The following is a 12,682-nucleotide window of genomic DNA, read 5'->3' as shown; positions in this document are numbered from 1 at the left end:
AACAAGTCGATTGGTTTATGGGGTCTCCGTTTGCGCCACTTTTTGTGCAAAGCTCTTAGCTATGGCTCCAGACCCAAACAAGACCCAAATAGGGCGTTTGGGGAGAGAAAAAGAAATTTATGGCCACTGCATTAAAGGCATCTATTCTGCCCATTGCTCCTGCCTCCCTTCCCTTCCCTCCCCCCACCCCGAGGAAAAAAACCCAAATCCTCGTCTCCCCTCACCTCCTGCACTGAGCCACCTCTCTCGCCCTTCCCTCCTGCATCTGTTCCAAAAGGCTGTCAGCAAGTTCGGCAGGAAGGAATCAAGGAATCCCCGGGTTTTGGCTGTGAAACGGAGCGCCCTGCACGCTTCTCGCCGGAGCCCTTGCCGGCTTGTTATTATATTAAAATCTCACCGCCCCCACCCAGCCTCTCTCCTGATCCCCGCGCAAAAGCCGCTACGGCGAGGGGGTGGGGTGGCAGGAGAGTTTGGAGAGCGGCAGGCAAAAGCGAGCAGGGGCAGCCTGCTTCCATGCACCTTCTGACGGAGCACAAACCCCGAGCAGATCCCCTCCTTCCCTGCAATTTCCTCCGGCTCCTTCAAACGGTCTGCGTGCAAAACTAGGATGCGAGGCTGCAGCACCCGGCTTATCTCCATATGCATGTGCAACACACACACACACGCACTCATAAATGCACAGCCTCACACGCAGGCAAGCGACAGCTCCATCCTCCAAGCAGGGAAACGGCCCTCCTGTTTGCATTTGCAACATCTGATCCAGCAATCTCCTGATGGGGGGCTTGCTTTTTGCAAGGAGACCCTTCCCTCTCCTCTCCCTAAACGCACACATACACACACGCAACTATATAGGAATTCGCATGCAGTAGCGAAACTAGGACTTCCCAGCCACAAACCTGCATATTTTGTTTACAGTGAAATGGGAATGGACCTCTGCCACTTACCTTTCTGATTCTTTGCGGGGGGGGCGGGGGTCCTCCTTGCTCCCCAGTTTACAGATCCTTCCGGTTCTCTAAAGCGATCTCATTGCATCTCGTGCCCGATCGTTGCCAGGACAGGAGGGAGGATGGTGAGGTGTGGAGCGGAGAGGGTGCGAGGGGGGGGGGCCTCCTTGGCATGTCAATCCAACTTGCCTGGCTCGCCGGTGGACCGAGCTCCTCTTCCACCGCTGCGCGTGGGGAAGTGCATTTGAAAAAGGGGGAAGTGCGTGGGTTTAAAAAACACGGGCGATTCCCCCTCCCCACCGCCCGGCCTCGCTTATGCTCGGTGGTGTGTGCAGAGTAATTTGGAGAGGGGGAGGGAGGGAGGCACAGTGGAGATGAAGATAAGGTGGGCGAGCGAGAAGGGCGGGGGTGGTTGGGAGGGAGGTGGTGGTGGTGGCGGCACACCCCGCCTCTTCCAAAAGAAAATAGGCAGCAGGGTGGGCTTCTCCTCACACCATCCCTGGTGCTTCAGAAGAGAGAGAGGGAGACTTCGCAGCCTGGCAAGGCAGCAAGCGGGCCAACCTCGGCGCCTGCTTGCTTTCTGGATGAGAGGCAGACCCAGCCAGCCTTGTGCACAACTGCAGCAGAGAAGCCAAATCAAAAAGCCAATCTGCGAGCCTCTCCAAACTCCACGTCACCCTATCAGCTGGGAGCAAGAACTGCAACCGAATTACAAGCCATGCATATTTATCCTTCGCAACGCTGCGCGGGGGGGGGGGGCTTTTCGGATTGTGTACTTTGAAGCGCAGGGAACCACAGGCAAGCCCCGCGCAAAATAAATACATGAATGGGCTGCCTCTCTCCAACGGACGGACGAATGGATGGACAGTCAGATGAGTGGAGACCCCCGTGGGGGGGCAGAGATTCTCCCCTCCTCCCCTTTTAGTTATGTGGCTTTGACTTTGCACCTTCTATATTGGGGGTAGCAAAAGGAGGAGGGAGAACAAGATCTGACCCTTGGAATATTATTATTTTTTCAGAAGTAGAAAAACAAAACCCCAAACTAACCCAAATCTTTCATTCGGTTGGAAGTATCTGCCAAGGACATCTGAGAGAGAATAAATATAGCTGCTGAAAACTGCTTAGGCAGAATCCGTGTTGGCTTTTGGGAATCGGTTGGATGCAGCCTGTTCATGTGGCCGTGGTGGAGTTGGTGGGAATGCGCCCAGTCATCTTTCTTAACCGAAGTCAAATAACTACTTGGGAGGCAGCAGCAACCATTTGGAAGCTAAAAATATGACCCACTGCCTCACAAATTGCTGTTTGGCTTCAGTGACAAATGACCAGGCTTCAAACTGTGGGTTCCATCCGCCTGGAGGAGAATGATAGCTTTTGAGTTTTGCAACTGGAGACCATGAGCAGATCTCCACCCCGCTGCCTGTAATTGCCTCTAAATTTGCCATGAGCAAGCATGGCGTCAGTCCGTTCCAAGAGGCCTGCCGCTTGGCATGGGGTGATCCCTGCTTTAAAGGCTACATTATAGAGATCCACGGGGAAGTTCTCCTGCCCAGGCCCCCTAGAAATGAATGGGAGCTGTGCAAAAGCACCGCCATCTTAGCTTGCATTAGTTTATCAGTTTTTAGTTTTGAAATGAAGATGCTCTGTGGTTTCAGCCTCTTATTTTTAGTGCTTTGTAAACAGTGCTAGGTGTCTTTAATAATTCCAAGCAGGAGCAGAAAGTAGGTTGAGGCACAAAGATACATAATTCTTGTCGGCGGAAGCAGGACTCCAGATGTGTTTTGCAGCTGCAGCAGTATGCTAAGACAGACAGTGATTTGAGGTGCGCAGATGTTTCATTTCAACTCATCTCCGCAACCAAGCACATCAATGCGTGTCAAATAGTTACAAGGATTTCTCTTTCCTCCCTCTCCTCCCATCTCACATGTGGCTGTAGAACTTGCTTTGAAACTTAACTATATTCCCTTGGGCTTTGTGCTCATGGTTTCCCAACTCTGACCTCTTGTGTGTGCAGATACCTGAGCTTCTACTACCCAAATGGAAGCAGAAATGTCCTGCAAAGTTGGGTTACATCCAAACTGGTTATTTTTGACAGCAGAGCCAGCCCACAGATGGGGCAGGGTGAAGCCACCTCAGGTGGTGGAAAAGCAAGAGGCGGCATCCTGCCTGCCCAACCACTGTCGCTGGAGCAGCTCTGCTTTGCTACTGGTCTCCCACCACCTTTAGGGTTGGAGGGGGTCCAATGGCAAAGCTCTCCAGAACATCCCCTCTCACTGAGGTTCAGCGAGAGGGGGGCCTGCTGGATGCCCTTGCAGAGTTTGCCTCCCACTGCCAGGCAGCAAGGCTTTGCAAGGGCTTTTCCTTAAGGGGAAACTCTTGCAGAGCCTCAAGCCCATTGCAGGGGCTTCCCCTGTTTGACGGCCATTGCAGGCTATTCTGGCCAAGCCTAAATGACTTCAGCAGCAACATTGTCCTTGCATGAGATTCAGGAGCTAATATGTATCATTGCAGCATCCAGTGCTTTTTTTTTAAGAAAGAAAGAAAGAGGTGCCAATATTCACCATGAAGTTTTTACAGTAAGTGCCACACTTTTAACATTGGGGGGGGGGAGGTGTACATACTGCGTACCCTTGAGTACCCCCAGGGAAAAAAGGCACTGGTGGCATCCCAAAACCTCTTCTGAAAACCAGTGAAAGGCCAGCCTCTTGAAAATCATTTCAATGGAGCTGGTTTTAGTTGGATGGTGTGTCTTCAGTGTGCGCAGGCCTTAGGGAGCTGCATAACATGAAGCTCATCATGGGCCAGCTAGTTCAGGCCTGCCTGCTTTACCCTGATGAGCAACACTCTCCGGGATCTCAGACCATCTTGAAGGCCAACCTGGAAACTGAGCTGTGGTCCAGTTTCCAAGGAAAAGAGAGTGGGTCCTGGTTCTGAGGGGCGCACCATCTATATTTGGATGCAGAACAAGAAAAGAGAGAAGGGGACAATAGTGGGAGCAGGAAGAAGAAGAGGAGGAGTTTGGATTTGATATCCTGCTTTATCAATACCCTAAGGAGTCTCAAAGCAGCTAACATTCTCCTTTCCCTTCCTCCCCCACAACAAACACTCTGTGAGGTGAGTGGGGCTGAGAGACTTCAGAGAAGTGTGACTAGCCCAAGGTCACCCAGCAGCTGCATGTGGAGGAGCGGGGAATCGAACCCAGTTCACCAGATTACGAGTCCACCGTTCTTAACCACTATACCACACTGGTGGTATAGCATAGAAGGCATATGTGTGGAGGTAGGCAAGACAAAGGGAAGTGTGCATTATTTCAGCCACATTTCAGTCATGCTTAGTTACAGTACAGCAGTGTTGGGGAACCAGCGGCCACCCCAAATGTTGCTGGATTTGTGCGGCCAGTGGCCAGGGATGATGGGCTTTGTAGTTGAACAGTATTTGGAGGACCGCAGGTTACCCAAGACCCGCAGGGCAGAATCTAGAAGGTTATGCCAAAGGTGTCATGGAAAAGGTGGATTTGGAGGAAGAGAGATGTGCAGGTTTCCTGGAAGGCTGTTCTAAGCATAAAGGGAGGGCGCCATGGGAGGAAGAGCAGAGATGAGAAAGGGAGCTGAAGACCTTCAGAGGATGTCTACGGAGTGCCGCAGTTGTGCCTGCCGTTTCATTCAGAAACGCATGCTGCTCATTTCTAATAAAATAAATGGGTCTTAAGTGCATCTAGCTGTGAGCTGAATTACAGTCCTTCACCTCAGCATGCATGTGGCTCTCCTCCACCTTGCAGTGACTTTCCTAGTCACTAAATGGAAGGGGAACATCAGCTAGCCATTACAATGTGCTGAAACATCAGGAAGGGTGAGAGCCGAAGACTGGGAAAATGAGAAACAGACATTGACAGAGTCACACATCCTTAAGTGTAGGCCGCTCATTCCATCTGCACAACATACGAAGCTCCGGATTGGGACATCATATGTTTTATATTTTTGCTTTAAGTTAGGGAGATTTATTTTCTTTCTTTCTTTTTAAATCCTTTATTCAAATTCATAAATATCATACAGTGATAACTCTTTCTACATATTTTCAAACTAAACTAAGATAAAGTAAAATAAAATAAAGTAGACTTCCCATCATTTCCCAATGCAATTAACGTTTGTCATAATGAATGTACTTATAATTATTACCTTCCTCTTAATATATTTTCTAATACTTTCTTACAACATGTCGTACCATTTTTCCTTATTTCTTAATATTTACTTTACACAAGGGTCGTTGCCGTAGGTGTTATGTCACTGTTACATTTTTGTAAATATCTCTTGGACATATCCCATTTTTGAATAAATGATTGTTTAGTATTACCCCTTAGTTTATTTGTCAATAGAACCATTTCTGCGTAACCTAATAATTTGTTATTAATGTTGGTATTTTCCCCACCTTCTTGGGAAATTTATTTTCAGCCCTGTTGTTTGTTGTGCCTTAGCACTTTCCCACACATGCCTAGTTCTTCATACTTTGGAATGAGAGTATGAAATACTGGGGAAATGCTCACTGAACTCAGTGGGGTTTACTTCTGAGTAGAAGTGCATAGGCATGTGCTGTAAGAGACCTTGTACCTAGAATGAGGCCTGAGGCATTTCAACACCTGAGGCAAAAAAAAAATAGCCCCAGTATGGGGGCGCAAAGTACTTAAGGAGTCTCCCCCGCTGGGCAGGAGGCGAGTATCAGAGATCCTTTCTGGATGCTGCCCCCCCCCCAGCAGTGGGGCTTTGCATTGGCTCCTCAATTCAGGAAAAGCTGGTGCAAAGCCCTGTCACAGCACCGGGGGGGGGGGAGACCACCCCAACCCAGCAGCAAAGCAGAACACCTTTCCTCTTGCTAGCTCTGCACCAAGATAATTTGTTTTAGGGTAAATTCATAAAAACCCTTGACTCAGATAAATAAGGGCATCCTTTATTAATTCTCATGTATATGCATAGCATATCCAGAAAGAGTGATAAATGTAGCTAATGTTTCGGGAAGCTTTTAATGTTTAACAGACCACTGTATTTTAATACTTTGTTAGAAGCCGCCCAGAGTGGCTGGGGAAACCCAGCCAAATGGGCGGGGTATAAATAATAAATTATTATTATTATTATTATTATTATTATTATTAGTTCATTATGCGCAGAATACAGGTAAAATGAAAACCTGCCTGTCAACTTCATAAAATGCTACAACATCCACAAAGTGTGTTCGTATTGAACAATAATACGAGATCACATAAGATCCTGTATTGCTTTGCCTCCCCTGGCTCCTCTTCCAGCTGCCCAAATTTATAGCAGTTGCTACATTCAGACACAAGACACAGTGCTCTATATGCCAGCAGTTGATGGGTGGTACGCATTTTACTATAACCACCTTGAGTATGCAGATAAGCCACTGAGATATTTTTTTTAAGATTGATACAATTTATTACAACCACAATAATAGTAAAACTACCCCACATTCAGGTAAGGGCCCTTTGGACACTTAAGACTTTGATCCTACATACAGGGAGTATGTGTCCAACTGCAGTCCATGGGACTTACTTTTGAGTTGCAACTGTATTTGATGTGGGTGTCAAAAACACACCCATACCCAATCGCAATAATAGACTTTTCCAAAGTGGCCCGAAGCAAAAAAAAAGCACCAATATTATCTGAGTCCATATCACTCGAGAGCAGACACACTGGTTAGAATTGCATCTTCTTTCTGTCCCAGTGGTTGCAGAGTGTAAATGATTAAAGGAGACTCTTACATAAGAAGAAGAAGAAGAAGAAGAGTTTGGATTTGATATCCCGCCTTTCACTCCCCTTCAGGAGTCTCAAAGCGGCTAACATTCTCCTTTCCCTTCCTCCCCCACAACAAGCACTCTGTGAGGTGAGTGGGGCTGAGAGACTTCACAGAAGTGTGACTGGCCCAAGGTCACCCAGCAGCTGCAGGTGGAGGAGCGGAGACGCGAACCCGGCTCCCCAGATTATGAGACTACCGCTCTTAACCACTACACCACACTGGCTCTCAAGCCAGTGGCTCTCAAGCAGTTTTAAAATGCATTTTTTCGCCATAATCAAGCCTTGATAAATGCTGCGTTTTGCTGTGACACAGAATGGAGAACTCCTGATAGGCTTTTGCATCTCTAATGCTGGTTGGCATCTCTAATGCTGGTTGGCTCTTTTCCAGGAAGTTGGCTGACGCTAAAGCCCTACCTGAGCCCACAAAGGTAGAAGCATCTTCCACCATCCAAATACCAGAGGCAGAACATTAATCAAGACGCATCCTGAGGCACCATCTCTGCAAACCCCCAAAGAAGCTTTTGAATCTTGACAACAGATGAACAAATAGAAAGAGGTAAGAATTAATCACTCTATCAAATCTTAATTAACCTAGACTCATAGAATGGTAGAGCTGGAAGGAACCCCTGAGGATCATCTCGTTGAATCCCCTGGATGCAATCTTATCTGTCTGTCTAGCTAGCTAGCTCATTCAATTATTATATCCCACCTTTCCTCCACGGGGCTCAAGGTGGCATCCATAGTTCCCCCCATATTATCCCCACAACAACCCTGTAGGGTAGGGTAGGCTGAGAGTGAGTGACAGGCCCAAGGTCACCAAGTGGAGATTTCAGCCCTGGTCTCCCAGGTCCTAGTCCAACACTCTAACTCAGGGATGTCCAACAGGTCAATCGCAATCTACTGGTAGATCCCTGGGAGGTTTTGGTAGGCCCAACAAGCCAGGAAGGGGTTACCTGGTACCTGAGACCTTCTGCATGCAAATGATGTGCTGCACTACTTAGCTGGAAACCCATTCCTATCCTGGTGTCTCACTGTTGCTCTATGTCAGGTCCAGTCCCCTTTTCCTTCTCTGCTATCTTACTTTTCTCTTAGATTTCTGATGGAAGCCACTAACCTGTTAAACCATGAACTGGTACCTGGGAGTCATGGTTCGTTTTGGGTGTTGGGATATAAACATTTATATGGCAGATATTTGTATTACGACTGTTTCAGTGGATCTGTGGCACAGAGCCAATTTTTCTGTTTTTGCCTGTCTCTCGGTATGCCTTTTCTTGATGGATGTGTCTAAGGTAATAACAGCAGCAGCTGTGGTTTTGCTTATTTCTTTAAAAAAAAAAATCTTTAAAATGTAAGCGCCAAAGGGATGAGCAGTTTCGCTTCTCTGTTTTCTTCCAACTCCCTCTTCATCTCAGCACAGCAGTTTCCTGTGACGATGACACTTACTTGCCTTTTCCAGTTTTAGCACTAGATACTGGAACACGGCGCAGGAGTAATTCAATGTTGGGTTATTATTAAGAAGGATTCTTACAGCGCACTGGGCACTTTGTGAGGCCTATATGAGGCAGCCGTGGAGGCAGCCATAGAGCGGATTTATTGCATGCATGCAAGAGCGTCTGGTCTCACTGCTATTTAACGGGAGCTGTGCAAGATGGACATCTCCCATTATAGACAGACTTTTTCTGGCATACTCTGAAAACGTTCACCTGGTGAATTCCTGTTTGACTCAAAACTATTAAAAGCAATAGGAACTTTGCAAGGAAAAAAAGGGTGTGTGTGAAAGCTGGCCAGCCAATTAATAGAAGCTGTTTCATTAGAACTTGTTTCAGTGGTCCCCCACTGGGGTGAGATCCAGCTCTGAGGGCCTTCTGATGGTTCCCTTATTGTGAGAAGTGAAGTTACAGGGAACCAGGCAGAGAGCCTTCTTGGTAGTGGTACCCACTCTGTGGAATGCCCTTCCATCAGATGCCAAGGAAATAAACAACTATCTGACTTTTAGAAGACATCTGAATGCAATAAATGAAGATATCTGATGGCAGCCTTGTATTGGGAAGTTTTTAATGTTTGATGCTCTAAATATTTTGTTGGGAGCTGCCCAGAGTGGCTGAGTCAACCCATTCGGATGAGCAGCATATTATTATTATTATTATTATTATTATTATTATTATTATTATTATTATTATTATTGTTCCAATTATTTAATTGATTTTCTATACAAATTCAATACAGATTTAAAAGCTGACTCTCCCCCACCCCGATTTTCCTGCCTCCTTTGCTGCTCCCAATAAAATAACTTTTCCATTTATAATTTCAAAATGCCTTCTCCCTACACATTACCTGTTCAGTTACCAATTTCTGCTATGGCTTTTATACTTTGTTACAACCTGTCCTCAAAATAGTCAAGTAGAGTGAATCCTCTTTTATCTTAACTATAATCATCATTCATCAATTTTGAAACATTTCCTTCTGATACCTCCTGAGTAACACTTTGCCTGAGAAAAACAGGTCTTGCTTCCTCCCAGACAACATACACATATTCCTCCCTAACATGGCCTTGAACATTGCTGCCTGACATCTGGCCCCTATTATTATTAGTATTATTATTATTAGGTAGTATCAACAAACTCATGTCTGACCCACATCTGAAAAAAATGTATTGCCGAACAAACTTTCTTAACAGAGATTATGTTACCAAAATTCAGGTATGTGTTATCGTAATGTGAATTTTCCCAACCAATTCTTCCATTCTTCCCTAGTGCTTGCATCTGCAGGGTCAGAATTGTTAGCCCCAGCTGCAGAAAACCTGCCTTGCCACCACTAATTATGACTTTGACATCCAAAGTGACGTCGTCTGTGAGCAGATACACACCTTTCCTCTGTAGAGCCTGGCATTATTGAATTCATACAGAAAACAAAAATCATTCGAGGGAACCGTATCATGGCAGGCTCCTCCCCCTTTCGCTCTCTCCAGCTGCTGCCGTGGCTAATCATTTTCATAGTATATCAAGATGTGTGAAATTGCTGCTTAATTTTATAAGTGCAATTTTCACCGTGAAAGGTGGAGACCTAAAACCTCAATGTCGTCAATGCAATCACAGCTGCAAATTTGTTCTCGCTCTGACAAGTCACTCCGCTAACCTCCATTATGGAAACGTGCAAGGAGTTTTATGTATGTTACCCTGTGGGGTGCTGAGCAAAGAGGGGTGGGAATTTCTTTCCCAGAGAAGAATTGCTATTATAAATTATGAAGGAGGCCCATTGACTGAACCTTAAACGCACACATCATCACCACAGTATTTCTAGAAGGCTTACTACCAATACCTCACTCGCTGGATCATAACCTTGTTGTGGTGAGTGGGTTTGAATGTTCCTATGATCCTTGTGAGATAAGCCGTCAAGAGCAAAGAGTAAGTTTTCCATAACTTCCATCATAGAGCTTCAGTATGCTGGTGACAACATAGTGTGCGCACGCTCAAAGGATGACCTCCAAACCATCCTATATAGCTTCGCAGAAGCTTACCAAAATCTTGGCCTATCACTCAACATCCAGCAAACCTAAGTGCTGCACCAACAAGCACAAAATAACCCCTCTGTAGCGCCACAAATCCAACTCAATAGTGTAATGTTGGAAAATATTGATCACTTCTCCTACCTGGGTAGCTATCTTTCCATAAGGGCCAACATTGATGCCAAAATCCGGCATCGCCTGAGCTCTGCGAGTACAGCTTTCTCCCGAGTGAAGTGCAGAGTGTTTGAGGACCGGGACATTCGTAGTGAAATTCAAATTCCACCTGGAAACAGTGGCAGCATGGAAGCACCCTTTGTGTACAGAGAGCTAGTAGCCCACTGTGGGCAGGAGTCATGCCTGAGCATGAGATGGAATTACAATTTCATGGGCCTATGTCTTTTCAAAAGCTACAAGGCATTCATTTCCCTAGCCCCCTTGTTTTAATATGATGGATTGTCTGATAATGACAGGCAGTGGCTTCAGCTGACATGCACAGAGTAGTAGAAGAACAGGAAATTGGATACAAGGCTATGTGCCGTCTTTTAGAGGATCCTCAAATCACCAGAAAGACTGTGAACACTATCCCAGTCCCCTCGGCCTTTGTCATGCGGTTGCGTGTTCAGTTTCCTGCCATCAGTTGTTAATGTCTGTTACTCAGCCACAGAACAGGAGTAGGAAGACAGGTTGATTTGGAGATTTCCCTGAACAAAATGCCAGCTTGTGTGCACAACGCACAACTGAGTGAGAAACAAGCAGGGTTGCCGTTTTGCTTTTAGACCACAAGCTCCCCAGAGTCAGTACTGAGGAGGAGGAGGAAAGTCAGGCTGAGATGGAGCCAATATAACCTCTCTGCTGGTTCTTGTACAAAGGCAGCATCCTCATTTGCAAGGAAGGGCCACAGAAAACTGATCCTGGAGTCAAGCAGGACCTAGGTACAAAGGAAACTGTCTTAAGATGAATCAGACCATTGGTCTATCTAACTCAGTCTTGTCCACTCAGCCTGGCAGTAGCTCTCCAGGGAGTTTCAAGACAGGTACATGGAGGCCTTCTGCATGCATCTACCGCTGAGCTGCAGCCCTTCCCATGAGATCAATACACCATCTTCTTGACTCAGCCAATAGAGTGCCTTGTAAATATTCCATCTTCTTTTCCTCTAGCTGCTTACATGCAGGCTCCACAGTGATCACACAAGCCTTGTTATCTTCACTCTGCTGCCTTCAGTACCCTGGAGGGGAAACTGAATTCCCAGCCAGAGAGAGAGAGAGAGAGAGAGAGAGAGAGAGAGAGAATATGAGGTAGCTATTTCAGAGCTGAAGACGTGGGGAAGACTTTAAAAAGTAGCATAAGGCAAATGGTATTTGCAGAGAGTAACTTGTATTTGCCCTGGTGATCGATAAGAGCCAAAGCAGCCTGTCTGAGACCCTGGATATTCAAATGCCAGCGACAACTCGCAAGAGGGATGGCCATCTCTGCAGCCTCTGAATACGGAGAGCCAGTGTGGTGTAGTGGTTAAGAGCGGTCATGTAATCTGGGAGACTGGGTTCGTGTCTCCGCTCCTCCACCTGCAGCTGCTGGGTGACCTTGGGCTAGTCACACTTCTCTGATGTCTCTCAGCCCCACTCACCTCACAGAGTGTTTGTTGTGGGGGAGGAAGGGAAAGGAGAATGTTAGCCGCTTTGAGACTCCTGAAGGGGAGTGAAAGGCGGGATATCAAATCCAAACTCTTCTTCTTCTTCATTTCATTTAGCTGTGAGACAATCCTATTGCTATTGGTAGAGCTCTCCTGTTTTAATTAGGCCTGGTCTTTTAAAAAGCCATTTAAGCTACTGGCCTTTTTACAGCACCTTACAGCTGAGGCTTCCGTAAAGTACATGAAGAAATACTTGTTTTTGTTTGAACTAAACCAGTTTAATTGGCTCACTTGTCCAATTCTAGTGTTTCAAGAGAGAAACATTTTTCTCTCTCTTTTTTGGAGGGGTACATTCAGGCAGGTGCTTTATGCGGAATACAGGATTATTATTATTATTATTATTATTATTATTATTATTATTACTATTATTATTATTATTATTATTATCATCATCACCACCACCATCTTCATCTAGTCCAGCATTAGAACAGAGTAAAGGTAAAGGTAAAGGGACCCCTGACCATTAGGTCCAGTTGTGACCAAGTCAGGGGTTGCGGCGCTCATCTCGCTTTATTGGCCGGGTCATGTGGCCAGCATGACCAAGCCACTTCTGGCGAACCAGAGCAGCGCACAGAAACACCGTTTACCTTCCTGCCGGAGCGGTACCTATTTATCTACTTGCACTTTGATGGGCACTTTGAAAGGGACCGACCAAAGGGAGCTCACCCCGTCACAGATTTGAACCGCCGACCTTCTGATCAGCAAGTCTAGGCTCTGTGGTTTAACCCACAGCGCCACCTGCGTC

The 12,682-nt window shown here is 46.4% G+C and overlaps 1 protein-coding gene across 3 annotated transcripts in view; it reads right to left on the bottom strand.

Moving 5' to 3' along the window:
* The window catches only part of SLC8A3 (solute carrier family 8 member A3), a 161,737-nt gene extending 160,135 nt beyond the window's left edge, over positions 1-1,602 (bottom strand). The window contains exon 1 of one of the 3 annotated variants that reach the window (XM_082224438.1): positions 945-1,602. The gene's annotated coding sequence lies outside the window, so the exon portion shown is untranslated. Of the gene's footprint in view, positions 1-224; positions 375-944 lie in introns of those variants that run through there. The other 2 variants (XM_082224440.1, XM_082224439.1) reach the window with 2 other exon arrangements.
* Between the last annotated feature and the right edge of the window lie 11,080 nt (positions 1,603-12,682).

This window comes from Podarcis vaucheri (genome assembly GCF_965113315.1).
Source record: "Podarcis vaucheri genome assembly, chromosome: 1".
Taxonomy (NCBI): Eukaryota; Metazoa; Chordata; class Lepidosauria; order Squamata; family Lacertidae; genus Podarcis; species Podarcis vaucheri.
The sequence above is the reverse complement of the archived record's forward strand: the minus strand, read 5'-3'. Positions and strand labels throughout refer to the sequence as shown.